This window comes from Schistocerca gregaria, chromosome 1 (assembly GCF_023897955.1).
Source record: "Schistocerca gregaria isolate iqSchGreg1 chromosome 1, iqSchGreg1.2, whole genome shotgun sequence".
In the NCBI taxonomy this organism is placed as follows: domain Eukaryota; kingdom Metazoa; phylum Arthropoda; class Insecta; order Orthoptera; family Acrididae; genus Schistocerca; species Schistocerca gregaria.
In genome coordinates, this window is record NC_064920.1 from 994,757,787 (window position 1) to 994,777,484 (window position 19,698).

Sequence of the window (19,698 nt, forward strand, 5' to 3'; positions counted from 1 at the left end):
ACCACGATTACCATCCATATTGGCGCTACTACATCTGTGACAAAATCTGTTATTCATCACATATTGTACATAACGCTTCCAAACAATCACTGATGAAACCTGATGCATCTAAACTTCAACACGTCGGTTTATATTCCGTGTAATACAGGAATGTTGAACTATCCTGTTCCACGACCAATCTGCTCATGTACAGGTTACCTACTGGGAGAGTACAGTCGATACACGCTGTTGATTTAAAGTAGTTGGGAACTAATAACCAACAGTGGGAAAAAGTGACGAGACATTATTCGTGTCACCTAAATAGTTACACTTAAAGTATTTTTAATTCCGCAAATAGCTTAAGTTGGTGCTCAGTAAGTACTTTCTTAACTGCCACCATTGTGCAAGCTACGCTATAGCAATTTCGGAACGAGAGTAGCTACTTATTTGCCCTAACGCCAGCGAGTCGGTTTTTGCTCTTGTTTTCTTAAGGGACTACATTTTCGTAACTTTGTTGCTGTCATGTACAGTCATCCTACGAATTAACTTTTTCTGGCTGGAACGCTTCCAGAAACCGATAAATTTGCCAAGTGCATCAGTCCCCGAAAATTATTGTGTTGAAGCTTATTTCGAAATTAGAAATTTCAGAAGCTATTATTTTATTGCTGTAATTCAGGAAGGTGAGCTAATTCATTTGAAAACGGATATCTAAAAACAATCCGCGCGTAAAACGTTGAAGAGGCAGGGGACCCTCCCTCCCGGATCTGCGCCTGAGATGAGAAATTTTCGTATGAAGTAATTCGTGGAGAGCCTGCGAAACTAAATTGATGCTTGTCGCTGTCTATGGATCGTCACTTACGAAGTGGTAACTAACTAAAAACTGTTTGTAAAAATCGGAGTGTCCAGTTTGGTAAATAATTGTATTAAATTGAAGGAATTGACAATACATTGCGATAAGTCTCGGACAAATACTTAACGTAAGCATATTCAGGCTATCAAGGTATATATTAACTGTAAATGCATTTGTTCTCCATATAGCTGACCGGCCCCGATTACTGGATAATTCCATAAGTTTCACTTGAATTTTTGAAGTAATTTTTTAAGGTTATTATGAAGACCGTGGAGCTATGATGGAAATTTTCCTGTCACTGACAATGTTTCAACCTAACGAAGAGCTTTTGTGTGCAAATTCTTGGATAACAGATAAAACAGTTTATGAATTGTCGAAAGGAATTAGACGAAGCACACCTCCCTCTCCCTATGATTCTAGCTATCTGGAGAAGGGCTATATTTCGTAGAATTTTGTGTGAAAACTCTTGCACAGTACAGGTATAGCAAAGAAATCTGGAAACCTGACAAACCGGACCTCTTAACGCTGCACAAATTCACTACCAGCGAGCCTTAAACTCTGACCTTGAATAACGACACTTGAGTACTGTAAGCGAGCCTTCCAGGACTGACGTATTGGTGTGCACGTTTACCTCAACTTCACAAAGTGTAACTGATGTGCGTGCGGCACTTCTCTTCTATGGAACTATAAAATAGTATTTTCTTTACATCAGGCGAGTGTACCATAGCCTTTGGCTACATTTAGCCTGTTAACTTTTGGACTGCTTACTGAAATTTCTCTAAGTCTAGACAGTCAAATCCTTGAATCAGGTGTATCACCTTGAAGTGTCTACATTGCTAATAATAGGGTGTGTACTCAGTAATGGCGCAAGAACTTGCCAGAAGGATGACCACTGGTATAAGCCACCTATAGAAAAGATCTTCACGGCTGTTCTTCACACCCTGAAAGATCCATGCCTTGAAGCTGCGTCTATCATTAAGCAGTTTGGCACGTTTTCGGTTCCTCTCTTAGAACATATGTTGGAAGTTTTGTAAAGTCTAATTACGAAGAAATCTGATAAACGTCTCTGGAGGAACTGTCAACAATAGGATACGAAATGGACGACCATTGGAAGAAGTCTACAACGTAGGGTATAGGGAACATGTCTGAAGAGCAGTTTCAACATACCTTCCACTAAACAAGTGCATGGTCAGTAGACAGCGAATAATAGTACTCATGCCCTGTATATTCACCAGTCCACCTGGGACGCCAGGGTAAGTAGTCCGCGCTTACACCCACTCTGAAGCCTCAGCTTACGGGCAGCGACACATGTTAACCACGCGTCGCCTTAGGGCAAATAGCAGAATGAACGTTGGCGCGGTTCGTCCTGTCACAGCGACCACGCACACAGTATGCAGGCAATCTGGAATCAGTAATCAACCCAACTCTGCAAATACTTAAATTTCAAACAATGACGTAAGTCAGTTGTACTAAGTAGAAAGTCCTCAAACACCCAGTTTTATACACCGAAGTACTCAGTGACAGTGTTATGCTCGTCAGACGCTCACGACAGCGTCTATGGTTAAGGTGGTGGACGGGTCGGGCATGCAGATGAGTTCTACAGCCATTTCAAAGGAAGGAGGCGGGCTGAAAAAGTACTGCATCGGAAATTTTGTAGTAATGCCCTTAAATAAACATTATCGTACCCTCCTTCATTCAAGTATTTCTCATGTCGCTAGAAAGCTGGGAATTGTAACACTGCGCTGTGTAAGGAAACATTCTCGGAGCGTAAGACAGCGAGATGTAATGGTTCATAATTCGGCGAGTCAGTATATACACGGAGCACCCTCTTATTCTGCAAGAGTGTCGTATCAAAAACGAGCGCTGGAACATCTGCAACAATCCGATGTCTTACGTCCAGTCATCGATCATTTACTGTACAACCCCCAACTCGCTATCAGATTTTCGTGAGTACAAACCTTAATAAACACTTACGAGGACTTAATTTTTGATGCTGGTGATGCGGGCCAGGCACAGGTAAGGATTTGGATTCATCGAAAAGTTCAAACGTACAACGACAGTATCAACAATATTAAATCTATCTAGTTGGAAGATATGTTTGTCAGTAGGGTGGCTTAAGAGAGAGTGTGATCAATAAGGATAGAGGTTTACTACTCATAAAGTATATTTTATTTAGAGCTTTATTATTCGCATAGAAAATTCGGACGTTAATTTTCAGCGCGGTCTCGTGTTATCCGAGAACCACTCAACTGTCATGCAGAAGACATACCTTCAAACTCAGTATAATCGGAAATGCCAACTTTGGAAAGACGGAAGCAGATGCCGCTGTGAAGTGTCCTCATTGTAATGATTACCTAAAACAGTTGCTCCAGGAAAATGTATCTTCTCCCAATCAACATATTTACAGTACTCCCTACAAGAATATTTTGTACCGATCAAACATACTAAAACGGGTTCTTCCAGGTTTCCGGAAGAATGTGACATTACATGCTTACTCTTCTCTCGTAAATAGTTGAGTGGCTGAGCCGGCGTCCAGTAACCCCCCAGTCGGAAGATCTACACCAGGCGGATTCGATAGCTGAGACATTGGCGTTAGCAGAACTTAACAGTATTCTGCCGAGACTGTACGATTGCGAACAGAACCTAATGTCTCATCACAATACCTGCCCAGAACATGGGAGAGTAGGCATTATAAAACATGCCGCCGTTGACGTCAACCCTTTGTAGAAGTTAATCAACGATACCTTAGACACAAATACGTATTCTCGTTATTGCACAAAAAGTTTTCTGACGCTAAGCTACGGCTTACTGTACATTGTACAAAGTCCGCAGCATTGTCTTACTATATTAGAAGAAAGTATCTTTCCTATGCTTACTCCAAAGAATTAAATGTGCAGGCTGAGACACGAATCCTCCGCGGGCGATGTTTGTAGACATTGTTCTATCAAGGTTGTCATTCTGTCTACAAATTTTCTGACAGACTACATACAGACTTACATTTGTTTATAACCCTACCCACTCGCTACATACCATCTACATCTAACTTTGGTAATCAGAATGTGGGTCTGAAGTATCAAACGCTTTTCAGAAAACTAAACAAAACTGTGGGACGTTTCCTCCAAATTGATAAAGAAATTCGTAATTCTGAAGTCGTATGCTCACAGAAGAGACAGTCATTTTGTTCATTCTGATTCGAAGTCGTCTGTTGAAGTATTTAATAAAAATAAATCCCTTTGAAGACAAAAAATCTACGTCACTAGGTTTTGGGCTAACGCCCTCAATACTTAATTAATAAATATAGCAAAAAGCAATTCTATATGAAATACGTTATAGTGAAGCAAAACACTGGAGGTAAATACAAAAGAAACGAAAATAAGGAAAACCCTATTTGATGCTCATTGTGTAGACAAAGACTTTACACGTAGTCTCATATCATCCATTCAGAAAGACATATGGTAGACTTGGAAGCATCGAAGATGAGGTATGTAGTTTTGTGAATATCCTCGTAGACAGCAAGCAAGTTGCTCCCACCGTAGAGAAGCATGCTTGAGAACACACACACACACGACGAACTCTCAGTTCCACCACCACCACCACCACCACCACCACCACCACCACCCTCTGGTAGCTGTGTATGCGTGTAAATTACGTCATGGTAAAAGCAGACAAGAAAATGGTTTTCAACCCTAGAAGATGTGTTACGTCAACATACATCTTCCAGTCACGTTAATGTGGCTACCACCCACATTAGACACCGACGTTACAATACCACTAACAGACGGCAGGCAGCAATACTTGCCTAGCAGTGGAAGGTATGCAGAGCGTTTTGCGTGGGTTTGGATGAACGCCGATAAACATTGCAGTTCTTGCAATGCAGATACGAAACTATTTATCAGACATCCGAAAAGGCTTGATCGTTGACTTTCGGCCGAAAGAAGAAAGCATTTACGAAACGGCTAAGTATGACCCGTTTGCGAGTGTCTGGTTGAAGTATACCGTGCATGGGAAAACAGCGGTATCCAAGACCGGCGCCGAGGTGGGTGTTGTGCACCACGGCCGACACATGATGGGGGGCTAAAGACGGCTGCGCATATATGCACGAGCAAATAGACGTGCAAACATTGAGCAGCTGACCGCCCAGTTGAACCACCTAGCCACCAAAAGTGTTCTCTCAACGAATGCTGCTGCGTATGGGCATATGTATAAGGCGCCTATTTCACACATCTATGCTGAATGCTATTCATGGGCGAGGAAGGGTGGTATTTGAACACCGATGTCACAATTAGGCGACCATTAAATAGCGACAGGTAGACTTTTCAGATGAGTCATGTTTTACGCTCCATCAGATATTGCAAGCATATTTAGAAGCAATATCAAGATTTGTAAAAGTGGGAGGCTTCTGCCTTAGCACCCCCTACTTCGAGGTATCATGCACAAAATACTAAGACGTCATTAATTTGTATAGACAGACTGCCTTCCCTCATTCAGTGTCTCAGGTACGTGCTGTGACGCACGGCAGTAGGTTAAAATAAGAACAGTACCCGGAGGATTACAGGCATTCAACTCTTTTCTTTCCGTAGAAACTGGTATTGTAGGCTATACAGTATGTATACAAATCTTTTAACAAAGTTAGGTAGTGATGTACCATACATATTGCCTACACAAGCGCAGCATTCATCAAAATCTGTGGAAAAGTGTCAACTGGGTTGTAGTGTATGCATATGTCAGTACTCGTCATGGTGGTGCTTCAATGTGAGTGCTCTCCTCAGTATTCCACTTGCTATGTTTCAACTGATCCGTATCAGTCGCAAACGCTGTCTGTGTGGTATTCTAGCAACGCAGGAGACGTTTGTTCGTCGAACATAGCAGATTTTTCAAGTTCTAACATAATTCTCGTCGTTAGTAGTGTGAATGCATTACATTCACACTGCTCTATTGGGAAGGGGGGTGTTCGATCTTTACTACTATGTTGAAGCCACATTCTGGGGATAAATATAAACATGGATTTAGATTGTACGTTGATCTGTGTTGTGGTAGGTGAATTGTTCCTACATGACTTCTCATTGTTTTCTACTTTTTTAAATTCTACCTCAGAGCGCTGGCTAGCATACTCGTCATTCATTGTGTAACGTCCCCTTGGAAAAATTATGAATCACTGTGCTGATTAGCCTCTTACGTTATCTGATACAAAGACAGCTGAGTAAAACTGAACGTACTCTTTACTTATTCTGACCACCAGCAAACCGACACTTTTTTACAGAGCAACGCAATCTATCAATAATCCCTACAAAAGAATGGCCCTGACTAACAATAACTTATACCTTTTATGATCACTTACCTTTCACAAATCTTCGTTACTCGAACTACCACAACACAGCGAGCGCCAATACTGCCAGCTAAATAGATTCTAATTACTAAAGGCACTAACTACTGATAGGCATAGTTAGCAAATGAATGATTTTGATAGAGAACAATGTAATTTTGTGACAGCCAATGAAATAAACTTCCTTTTTCTGATGGGCACACGTCCAGATAGTACACTCAAAGCTCTGGCATCTCCCACTCCCTCAAAATGTCCAAATGTGTGTTAAATCTTATGGGACTTAACTGCTAAGGTTATCAGTCCCTAAGCTTACACAACACTTAACCTAAATTATCCTGATGACTCACACTCACTTCCCGAGGGAGGACTCGAGGACTCAAACCTCCACCGGGACCAGCCGCACGGTCCATGACTGCAACGACCTCTCCCTCTCCCTCTCCCTCTCCGTCCTCCGTCCTCCGTCCTCCGTCCTCCGTCCTCCGTCCTCCGTCTAGCGACAGACTGCACACAGCACCGTCAGTGATTTTCATGCAGAGCGCTGCGTGGCGTTACCAACATAAAACAGCCTACTTACAATTGGTTTACACATTCAATAAACGGAATCCATATTTTTGATAATGAGTATGTTATGCGTTTTGTGTATTACGAAAAAATTGAACCGAACTGTCGAATTTGCACTACCGCACTTCTTAACGAGAAGATTGCTGAAGCCACGAAGAAATACCTGCTGCCCCCCCCCCCCCCCCCCTGTGGTATCTTGTCTGGGCAAACCTGTGTGCTGCTGGCAAGCAAGGAGCATGTGTGAGCGGTGCCTCAGAAGCGAGCCGAGGACTCATCGTTCACATCTTGAAAGAAAGGATCTTACCAAATTTTTTTTCGCATATTAAGGCAAGAGATCATTGATGTATGCAGCAAAAGCTGTATATATTAGGAAAATTATTATGAAACAGGCATACATGGTGAACACTTATAAAAACGACAAACTGCAGGAACAGATTCCTGTTCGGAAAGGGTGGGAGGTAGGTCCTATGTTGCCACAGTAGATGGCGCTGATGAATGAAAGTTTTTCTGGCTACATCCCATGTGTCGTTTGTTGTGATTGACGCAGCATACTGTAAGCAACCGAACGGTCCGATACTCTCTTCGGGAACAATCCGAGATGATGATTGTGTATGGCCAAGCTGATGGTAATTATCGAGATGAAGCACGGTTGTAACAGAACATGTATCCTCACAGACACCAATTACTTCACCCAATGTTCCAAGCATTTTTGGGGCTTTTCTGAGCTCATGGGTCCTTTCCGACAGACGAACGAGCAGGGAGGCGGCGGACTATGCGTACACCAGCTTCGAAGGGTCGGGTTCTACGGGTTATTGAGGTGAAAATTAGCACAAGCTCCGGGGGAGTGGCTGCCAACATGGTGTATGTGTACACTGCGCGTCAGGTATGTGTGAACGTGTGCATTCCATCATATGGAGGTTACTTTCTACATCTGTTGGGACGTGGACGCGAAGCAGCTCTGTACTGCGTTGTCGTCATTTCACACAGTCTGTCCCATTTCCGGACACACGTTCATTGAACCTTCTTTCCTCCTTTTTCCCGTCCGGAATCCGTCCCTGCAGATTGTCGGTCTTATTCGTCTTTACCTTGTATATCTCGACAAATGTTATTTTGTTTGGTATATTTGGCAGTTGGTCCGGAACGTGCATCTTTGCACGTGGGTGACACGTTTCTTTGACTACCAGATGTTGTGTATTGAAGTGAGGTCGGCCCTAGGAGTGGGCCAGAGAAAGTATTGTATCATGACAAAGTAAGGAACGTGTATTGCGGAGGAGACGCACGGAAAGTATATTTGAGATGTTCCTTGACGCGATTGGGAGAGTTGACACTTTTTGAAGAAAGTAACATGCAAGGGCTAATCATGATGCAGTTTAGTGTAAGGATTTCGTTGTGTCTAACAGTATCTACGTGATGGTGTGCAGAGTGGATTATCAGTTGTATGTTCAGTATTTGGATTAGTTGCCTCCCACCGAAATTAGTTAAAAGTAAGCTATAAGACATAACATAAACGACGCACCACGAAGGAATTATGCATATTAATCACAAATTGCTTTTCATTAAAGGTATCGACGGAAGATCCAAAACTGCCTATATATATATGTGTGTGTGTGTGTGTGTGTGTGCTGCAGCGTAATTACTCCGCGCAACTGCTAAGGGCAGTAAGCGGGAATATTTCGACAAGAGTGCATAAATTCTTTGCGAAATTTCTACCGTGTACTCAGTTGGACAGTAACTATGCCTCACAGACAGGTGCATTAACAATGTATACAGTTCACAGACGGGTTTGATGCAGCTCTCCGTGCTACTCTATCCTGTGCAAGCTTCATCTTCCAGTACCCAATGCAACCAAATCCTTCTGAATCTGTTTAGTGTATTCATCTCTTGGTCTCCCTCTACGATTTTTACCCTCCACGCTGGCCTTCAATACTAAATTGGTGATCCCTTGATGCCTCAGAATGTGTCCTTCTTCTAGTCCAGTTGTGCCACAAATTTCCCTTCTCGTCAGTTCTATTCGATACCTCCTCATTAGTTATGTGACCTACCCATCTAATCTTCAGTATTCTTCTGTAGCACCACATTTCGAAAGCTTGTATTCTATTCTTGTCTAAACTACACTCCTGGAAATGGAAAAAAGAACACATTGACACCGGTGTGTCAGACCCACCATACTTGCTCCGGACACTGCGAGAGGGCTGTACAAGCAATGATCACACGCACGGCACAGCGGACACACCAGGAACCGCGGTGTTGGCCGTCGAATGGCGCTAGCTGCGCAGCATTTGTGCACCGCCGCCGTCAGCCTCAGCCAGTTTGCCGTGGCATACAGAGCTCCATCGCAGTCTTTAACACTGGTAGCATGCCGCGACAGCGTGGACGTGAACCGTATGTGCAGTTGACGGACTTTGAGCGAGGGCGTATAGTGGGCATGCGGGAGGCCGGGTGGACGTACCGCCGAATTGCTCAACACGTGGGGCGTAAGGTCTCCACAGTACATCGATGTTGTCGCCAGTGGTCGGCGGAAGGTGCACGTGCCCGTCGACCTGGGACGGGACCGCAGCGACACACGGATGCACGCCAAGACTGTAGGACTACCAGTCGCAACAGTCTCCATGAAGCTGGGCTACGGTCCCGCACACCGTTAGGCCGTCTTCCGCGCACGCCCCAACATCGTGCAGCCCGCCTCCAGTGGTGTCGCGACAGGCGTGAATGGAGGGACGAATGGAGACGTGTCGTCTTCAGCGATGAGAGTCGCTTCTGCATTGGTGCCAATGATGGTCGTATGCGTGTTTGGCGCCGTGCAGGTGAGCGCCACAATCAGGACTTCATAAGACCGAGGCACACAGGGCCAACACCCGGCATCATGGTGTGGGGAGCGATCTCCTACACTGGCCGTACACCTCTGGTGATCGTCGAGGGGACACTGAATAGTGCACGGTACATCCAAACCGTCATCGAACCCATCGTTCTACCATTCCTAGACCGACAAGGGAACTTGCTGTTCCAACAGGACAATGCACGTCCGCATGTATCCCGTGCCACCCAACGTGCTCTAGAAGGTGTAAGTCAACTACCCTGGCCAGCAAGATCTCCGGATCTGTCCCCCATTGAGCATGTTTGGGACTGGATGAAGCGTCGTCTCACGCGGTCTGCACGTCCAGCACGAACGCTGGTCCAACTGAGGCGCCAGGTGGAAATGGAATGGCAAGCCGTTCCACAGGACTACATCCAGCACCTCTACGATCGTCTCCATGGGAGAATAGCAGCCTGCATTGCTGCGAAAGGTGGATATACACTGTACCAATGCCGACATTGTGCATGATCTGTTGCCTGTGTCTATGTGCCTGTGGTTCTGTCAGTGTGATCATGTGATGTATCTGACCCCAGGAATGTGTCAATAAAGTTTCCCCTTCCTGGGACAATGAATTCACGGTGTTCTTATTTCAATTTCCAGGAGTGTATTTATTGTCCACGTTTCACTTACATACACAGCTACACTCCATTCAAATACTTTCAGAAACGACTTTCTGTCACTTAAATCTACAGTCGATGTTAACAAATTTATCTTCTTCAGAAACGCTTTCCTTCGCATTGCCAGTCTACATTTTATATCCTCTACTTCGACCATCATCAGTTATTTTGCTCCGCTAACAGCAAACCTCATTTACTACTTTAAGCGTCTCATATTCTAATCAAATTTCCTAAGTGTCACCCTATTTAATTCGACTACATTTCGATTTCGACATACACATCCTTATTAAATAGGAGGAAAGGAGCACAGCCGATAGGAATATTACAATTTTCAACACAACTGCCAACTGTAATCTCATTATAAATTTACTGGTAACCGGTTTCGATGATCGTCATCGTCAGACTCCCCCTCCCCCTCCCCCTCCCCCCCCCCCTGCGGGTTCGGGGGTTAGAATAGGCCCGCGGTATTCCTGCCTGTGGTAACAGGCGACTAAAAGGAGTCTCAACTGTTTCGGCCTTTAATGTGATGGTCCCCTAAGGGGTTTGACCTCCATTTTTCCAAATTCAACAGAAGTACGAGCCTTTTGAGGAAGGACACCTTACGTGGTGCACCATGAGTCCTCTATGCCCTAAGACCTTGGCACTCATTATCGTCTTGGCGTCGTCACTGCACCCTCCATTACTCATTATGGGAATACACACCTGAGGGATTGTGTAAGTTACGCCCTTAGCGCGTCACCATTTGCACCCAAGATCACTATGGACTACCCATGGCACCCAAAATCCAGCACAGTAGCCAGTCCGTTGTGGTGGGGTCGTCATGTACCCTCTAGGTTGTAGCCCCCTGACAACACAGGGATCCAGAATGTAACATCCCCCAGGCTGTGGCTAAGCCATGTCTCCGCAATATCCTTTCTTTCAGGAATGCTAGTTCTTCAATGTTCGCAGGAGAGCTTCTGTAAAGTCTGGAAGGTAGGAGACGAGATACTGGCAGAAGTGAAGCTGTGAGTACCGGGCGTGAGTCGTGCTTCGGTAGCTCAGATGGTAGAGCACTTGCCCGCGAAAGGCAAAGGTCCCGAGTTCGAGTCTCTGTCGGGCACACTGTTTTAATCCGCCAGGAAGTTTATGCTCATGCGGACTATGTAGACCAGCGCTCCTTGCCGGAGTGCTGCAGTGTTTACACCGCAGAGCTAACAGCCATTTCTCGTTCTCCTGAGCGTATTCGTACCAGCACTGGATAGTCGTTTGTCATTTGCAGTGACTCTCTCAGTAGTCTACAGGCTCTTGACCAGTGCTACCCACGCCATCCCATTGTTGTTGCCATCTAGGAGTCCGTTCATGCTCTTGCACAGCGTGGACGTTCAGTGGTGTTCATATGGACCCCGTGTCACGTTGGGATAGCGGGAAACGAACTTGCCGACATGTTAGCTAAAGAAGCCACCCGCAAACTGCCGTTGGAGGTCGGCCTCCCGGAAACTGATCTCCTATCGGTGTTACGCCGTCGGGTCTTTGGGATGTGGGCAGACGAATGGCGCACTCTGTCTGTACGTAACAAGCTGCGGCGAATAAAGGAGACCACGACCGTGTGGCGTTCCTCCGTGCGGGCCTCTCTCTGGGATTCTGTTATTCTCTGTAGGCTCCGCATTGGTCACTCTTGGCTGACGCATCGCCATCTGCTGCGTCGAGAGGACCCCCCTCACTGTCACTGTGGTGAAAACATGATGGTAGCCCATATATTGTTGGAATGTTCTCTTTTAACAGCCCTCAGTTGAACTATTTATCTTCTGGGGGATTTATCATCTCTTTTAGGTGACGATGTCTCTATGGCTGATCGTGTTTTAAGTTTTATTCGAGCAAGTGGCTTTTATAGGTCTCTCTCATTTTATTGAGTCACCCTCTTTTGTGCTGTATATTTTACTTAGTTTTGTGTTGTAATTCGACTCCACCCTAATCTTTTATGCTGGAGGTTTCAACGTGTTGCAGAGTGGCTGGCTCATCCTATTATTTTCGTGATCAACCAGCCGCATTCCTCTGCTGTACAGTTTTAATTCCTTCTGCCTTTCTTCTCTGTGTTGTTTTTGTTGCTGTGCTCGGTTTTCCATGTTGTCTTACCATTGACCTTGGGGCTTTTCTTCCCCCGGGATTTTTTTTTTTTTAGTGCTTCGCCTGACTGGTAGACAGTTTCACTGCGCTTTGTGTTTTTATGAAACAAGGGACCGATGACCTTTGCAGTTTGGTCCCTTTCATCTTTAAACCAACCATCATCAGACCGTCTAAATACACGCTGATGAACCGAAACATTATGACCACCAGCCTAATAGCTCTTTTTTTCCATCTTTGGAACGAAATACGTCACTGATTCTGCGTATCGGGGATCCGACAGTTTGTTAGTAGATTTGTGGAGCTATGTAGCCTTAGATGTATACGCACAAGACATGTAATTCGCCTAAATAACGGACTACTAATTTACGTACGCAGTGATGGCACTCGATAGCGGCCAACATGGCTTCCATAGGAATTACATCAGGCGAATTTCATCGCAGAGACACCAACGTGAGTTCACTAAAACGTTCCTCAAACCATCGTAGTACAGTCCTGGCTCCGAGACACGGACTTATACTGCTGAATTACTATTCAATTACTAACATAGGTCCCATACAAGGGCAGGAGAATATCACGCATAGCTTTACACTCTTACTACTAGCCTGCGTCAGTAGTGCGAAGCACGTTTCGAGGCGCCGTTCACCTTGATGACGGCGTTTGTGGAGACGACTATTGACCTAGTGTAGCAAAAGTGTGATTCACCCGAAGAGCCGCCACGTTGCCGCTGATCAACGGTCGAATCCCGATGGTCCTGTGCGCACTTCTGTCGCAAGTAACGGTGTCATTGGATCAACATGTGAACGTCTAGAGGTGGTCTGTAGCAGAACTCCATGTTCAACAGTTTACGATGAACGGTGTGCTCCGAAACACTTGTGCGTGCGCCAGCATTGTGCTCTTTCGGCAGAGATGCCACAGATGCCTGTCTTACCCCACGTTCTGTGAAGAGCCGTAAACGTAGAATCCTGTAGCGCAAAGTAGTAGTGCCACTATACCTCTGCCTCTTTCCGTAGATGCTCACAATAGTAGCACGTGAAAATTTTCGACCAGCTTCGCCGTTTTCAAGATTTTCGTTCACGGGCTCTGGGTAATACCAATCTGCCATTTGTGGAAGTCGCTTATCTCAATGGATTCCCCATTTGCAGACCATATCTTCACAAGGCTGATCCACGCCCGTGTCCGCTACGTTTACATACCTTTATTACGGCCTCGCGTGTCTGCAACGCCACCAAGCTTCATCCAAATACTTTTCAGCCGTCAGGTTTCAACCTTATTTTATTTGGCAACCAGTTTCAGCATTTCAATACGCCATCTTCAGGCCCCTGACCGACGTGTAGGATTCGGTTGTGTTCAAAATAGGGGCCAGCAACACTGGTATTAGTAGGTATTTCTTACAGTGATGGGCAGTACCCGTGGTCTAGGGGTAGCTTCTTTGATTCATAATCAAAACGTCTTCGGTCTAGGCGGCCGAAGACTTTCGGCATAAGAAGGCAGCCTCATTCTGCCAACGGCCTTGTCAAAGAGGGCGGAGGACCGAATAGAGGTTCAGGGCACTCTCTTGTCCTAGGGGTGGGAAATTGCCCCTAAAGGCGGAAGAATCAGCAATGATCAACGACATGAGGATGCAGAAGGCAATGGAAACCAATGCATTAAAGACACGTAACGTGTATCCACAGGACATGTGGCCTGTAGTTCAAAAAGTGTCGTGATGATCTCTCCATTGGCAAAAGATTCCGGAATAGTGGTGGTGGTGGTGGTTAGTGTTTAACGTCCCGTCGACAACGAGGTCATTACAGACGGATCACAAGCTCAGGTTAGGGAAGGATTGGGAAGGAAATCGGCCGTGCCCTGTCAAAGGAACCATCCCGGCATTTGCCTGAAACGATTTAGGGAAATCACGGAAAACCTAAATCAGGGTGGCTGGAGACGGGATTGAACCGTCGTCCTCCCGAATGCGAGTCCAGTGTGCTAACCACTGCCCCACCTCGACGGTATTCCGGAATAGTCCCCCATTCGGATTTCCGGGAGGGGACTGCCAAGGGGGTGGTTACCATGAGAAAAAGATTGAATAATCAACGAAAGGATGATGTTCTACGAGTCGGGGCGTGGAGTGTCAGAAGCTTGAACGTGGTAGGGAAACTAGAAAATCTGAAAACGAAAATGCAAAGGCTCAATCTAGATATAGTAGGGGTCAGTGAAGGGAAGTGGCAGGAATACATGGATTTCTGGTTAGATGACTATCGGGTAATATCAACAGCAGCATAAAATCGTATAACAGGTGTAGGATTTATTATGAATAGGAAGGTAGGGAAGAGGGTATGTTACTGTGAACAGTTCAGTGGCCGGGTTGTTCTAATCAGAATCGACAGCAGGCCAACACCGACAACGATAGTTCAGGTATACATGCCGACGTCGCAAGCTGAAGATGAACAGATAGAGAAAGTGTATCAGGATATTGAAAGGGTAATGCAGTATGTAAAGGGGGACGAAAATCTAATAGTGATGGGCGACTGGAATGCAGTTGTAGGGGAAGGACTAGAAGCAAAGGTTACAGGAGAATATGGGCTTGGGACAAGGAATGAAAGAGGAGAAAGACTAATTGAGTTCTGTAACAAGTTTCAGCTAGTAATAGCGAATACCCTATTCAAGAATCACAAAAGGAGGCGGTATACTAGGAAAAGGCCGGGAGATACGGGAAGATTTCAATTAGATTACATCATGGTCAGACAGAGATTCCGAAATCAGATACTGGATTGTAAGGCGTACCCAGGAGCAGATATAGACTCAGATCACAATATAGTAGTGATGAAGAGTAGGCTGAAGTTCAAGACATTAGTCAGGAAGAATCAATACTCTAAGAAGTGGGATATGGAAGTTCTAAGGAATAACGAGATACGTTTGAAGTTCTCTAACGCTATAGTTACAGCAATAATGAATAGTGCAGTAGGCAACACAGTTGAAGAGGAATGGACGTCTCTAAAAAGGGCCATCACAGAAGTTGCGAAGGAAAACATAGGTACAAAGAAGGTAGCTGCGAAGAAACCATGGGTAACAGAGGAAATAATTCAGTTGATTGATGAAAGGAGGAAGTACAAACATGTTCCGGGAAAATCAGAAATAGAGAAATACAAGTCGCTGAGGAATGAAATAAATAGGAAGTGCAGGGAAGCTAAGACGAAATGGCTCCAGGGAAAATGTGAAGACATCGAAAACGATGTGATTGTCGGAAGGACGATCAGTTTGGCTTTAGGAAAAGTAAAGGCACGAGAGAGGCAATTCTGACGTTACGGCTAATAATGGAAGCAAGGCTAAAGAAAAATCAAGACACGTTCATAGGATTTGTCGACCTGGAAAAAGCGTTCGACAATATAAAATGGCGCAAGCTCTTCAAGATTCTGAAAAAAGTAGGGGTAATCTGTAGGGAGAGATGGGTCATATATAATATGTACAACAACCAAGAGGGAATAATAAGAGTGGACGATCAAGAACGAAGTGCTCGTATTAAGAAGGGAGTAAGACAAGGCTGCAGCCTTTCGCCCCTACTCATCAATCTGTACACCGAGGAAGCAATGATGGAAATAAAAGAAAGGTTCAGGAGTGGAATTAAAATACAAGGTGAAAGGATATCAATGATACGATTCGCTGATGACATTGCTATGCTGAGTGAAAGTGAAGAAGAATTAAATGATCTCCTTAACGGAATGAACAGTCTAATGAGTCCACAGTATGATTTGAGGGTAAATCGGAGAAAGACGAAGGTAATGAGAAGTAGTAGAAATGAGAACAGCGAGAAACTTAACATCAGGATTTATGGTCACGAAGTCAATGAAGTCAAGGAATTCTGCTGCCTAGGCAGTAAAATAACCAATGACGGACGGAGCAAGGAGGACATCAAAAGCAGACTCGCTATGGCAAAAAAGGCATTTCTGGCCAAGAGAAGTCTACTAATATCAAATACCGGCATTAATTTGAGGAAGAAATTTCTGAGGATGTACGTCTGGAGTACAGCACTGTATGGATAGTGAAACATAGGCTGTGGGAAAACCGGAACAGAAGAGAATCGAAGCATTTGAGATGTGGTGCTATAGACGAATGTTGAAAATTAGGTGGGCTGATAAGGTAAGGAATGAGGATGTTCTACGCAGAATCGGAGAGGAAAGGAATATGTGGAAAACACTGATAAGGAGAAGGGACAGAATGATAGGACATCTGCTAAGACATGAGGGAATGACTTCCATGGTACTAGAGGGAGCTGTAGAGGGCAAAAACTGTAGAGGAAGACAGAGATTGGAATACGTCAAGCAATAATTGAGGACGTGGGTTGCAAGTGCTACTTTGAGATGAAGAGGTTAGCACAGGAAAGGAATTCGTGGCGGGCCGCATCAAACCAGTCAGTAGACTGATGACAAATATATATATATATATATATATATATATATATATATATATATATATATATATATATATATATATAATAAAAAAATACAGTGATCCCTTCAACCATCACCTGCCGACTCTTCGTCAGGTCATGGTTGAAGGGATCACTATAGCAAATAGTAAAATGCTGAAACTGGTTGCCAAATAAAATAAGGTTGAAAATTGACAACTGAAAGGTATTTAATTTGACATCCTCTATCGAATAGCTGAGTCCTGCAACCATTTCTAAAAATATGGACTAACAGAGAATCAATCAGAAAGTACCACATCAAGGAAACTGGTATTCGAATCCGCTCTTGTAGTAAGTACCCGATAAGACTGTAAACAGAACTACTTCCGTTTGCAATCTCACAGTGTGTAGTTGCTTATTACAAGTACATCTGTTTGTCATCTTACCGTGTGCCGTTGCTTATTATCAGGGCTGATGGGATAGGAGCTTTTTGATTGATGTATTTCGGGAAAATTCAGCCACTACGTATTTAGAGGGCCAGATAATGACGAACTGCATCGTCGAAACCGGTTGCCAATAAATTTGTAATGAAATTAGAGACGAATACTATATTATAACGATTAAAGATATCATTATTTGACAGAGAATGTGTAATTGGCCTCAAAGGCGTCGGTTCGAGAATCCCTCGACACTTTGAATTGGAGCGATACCTCTATTCGACGGCGTTTGCACCGATGGGCGATACATCGCCGACCGTGATCAAGAAGAAAATGGTCGACTTACAGAGACGACAGGAACTAACGTCAGAGAGACACTAGGTGTACCAGATTCATCCTCATCATCGATCTGACGTGCAACTGGTATTTCAGTGACCTCAAGGTCCATTAGTATATGGCTCACACAGAAGGGTCTTAGCTCACGCCTACTCTTACGCCAACTACCGCTGACCTGTGTACATCAACAAGCTCGTCTGCGCTGGTGTTGGACATATTCGGCCTGGAATCTAATTGACTGTGGAAGAATTATCTTCATCGATAAGTTACACTTTGAACTGTGCCCCGGCAACCAGAGAAGACCTGTTTGGAGACGCCTCTGACAGTGTTGGGATACCAACCTGACTGTCGCTCATCATACACCCCGAAAGCCAGGAGTGATGGTTTGGGGTGCCACTTCTTTTCATAGCAGCACCCGTTTGGTTGTCATCAGAAGCACCTTTACATCACAGTGGTACGTCGATGATATTCTAAGCTCCGTTTTGTTGCCTGTCATGTGACGTCATACTGGGCGTACGTTCCAGCACGACAATGCCCGCGCTCACACAGCTTAAGTTTCTAATGCGTATACTCGTGCTTCCGAAACCCTAACGTGGCCAATAATGTCGCTGGATCTCTCCACAGTTGAGTACGGTTGGAGCATTATGGGCAGGGTTCTCCAAGCAGCTCGGAATTGTAACGATCTAACACCCTAATTTGACAGAATTTGGCACGATATCCCACTGGGGGGCATCCAATAAATCTGTCAGTCAACCCAAGCTCAAGTAACTGTTTGCATAAGGGTCAGATATAGAACAACGCATTATTGACGTGCTTAATATGTGAAGTCTTTTCATTTGTGCCAGTCATCCAATCTCTCTGAAAGTGTTATCATTCGTTTGTCTGTACATGTACGTCACATCTTCCGATTTTTGCGTCTCATTTGGATGACTCCTTCGTGGTGCATATTCTTTTTTTATATTTTTAACGGAAAGGTTTCGGTTCATGGTAGTTCTAGCTCCTTTTGTGTCATTAAAATGTTTAAATATAATATTAGAATACTTTTCTACTTATTTATAAAGATTTCATGAAGATTATTCCCATTATTAGATGAAAAGATAGATGCGGCATTATGTCCCACTGTCACGCCCTGTACTACTGCGTGGACAGTGGACCATATTTTCAGACAAGTAACAAAAGTTTATTTTGCAAAAATAGGCTAAAAAAATAAGACAAAAATGCGAACTGTCACGCAGTGATTTATTTCAGCTTGTCATTCCTGTACTGCAGACAGAACAGAGATAATTTATTCGTAGAAGATAAGAATCTAGTGTAGGGCCTAAATGAAATTTTTGAGAGAAAATGAAGATCACTTTTCTTACCAAATTTTCATATAAATTCAATCGTTCCATTGTAATAACAGGGCACATTTTCGTTACGCATTGTGAGAGACTGCTTCATGGCAAAGCTATTCTGAGTGTCACTGATTATTTTCAATTCCGTCTACTGATTGTGAAAAGTAGTCTACATTAATCGATATCCCATTCATCTAAGGAAACTTTCGCAGTTATACTGGCGTTTAAAAGTAGAGTAGCAAAGGCGCTACAGCTAGCACCCAAATCATCAAATGTTCTAACTATTGGAATCTTTGTGGCCAGGCACAATAAAGCTCGCTGGAGCAGTCATTAGGGCGAATTGCTTCTAGAATATTTTCAGTTTTATGCCCTTCATTATAATCCAAACACGAGCTTCTAGCACTGTCTTTCATTCTCATAGTACGCTTTCCTATTCTCCATATAGACTCCACAAAATAGCCCCTACGAATTAATTCGTGTCGAGTACGGCGCTTAAATACACTCCTGGAAATGGAAAAAAGAACACATTGACACCGGTGTGTCAGACCCACCATACTTGCTCCGGACACTGCGAGAGGGCTGTACAAGCAATGATCACACGCACGGCACAGCGGACACACCAGGAACCGCGGTGTTGGCCGTCGAATGGTGCTGGCTGCACAGCTTTTGTGCACCGCCGCCGTCAGTGTCAGCCAGTTTGCTGTGGCATACGGAGCTCCTTCGCAGTCTTTAACACTGGTAGCATGCCGCGACAGCGTGGACGTGAACCTTATGTGCAGTTGACGGACTTTGAGCGAGGACGTATAGTGGACATGCGGGAGGCCGGGTGGATGTACCGCCGAATTGCTCAACACGTGGGGCGTGAGGTCTCCACAGTACATCAATGTTGTCGCCAGTAGTCGGCGGAAGGTGCACGTGCCCGT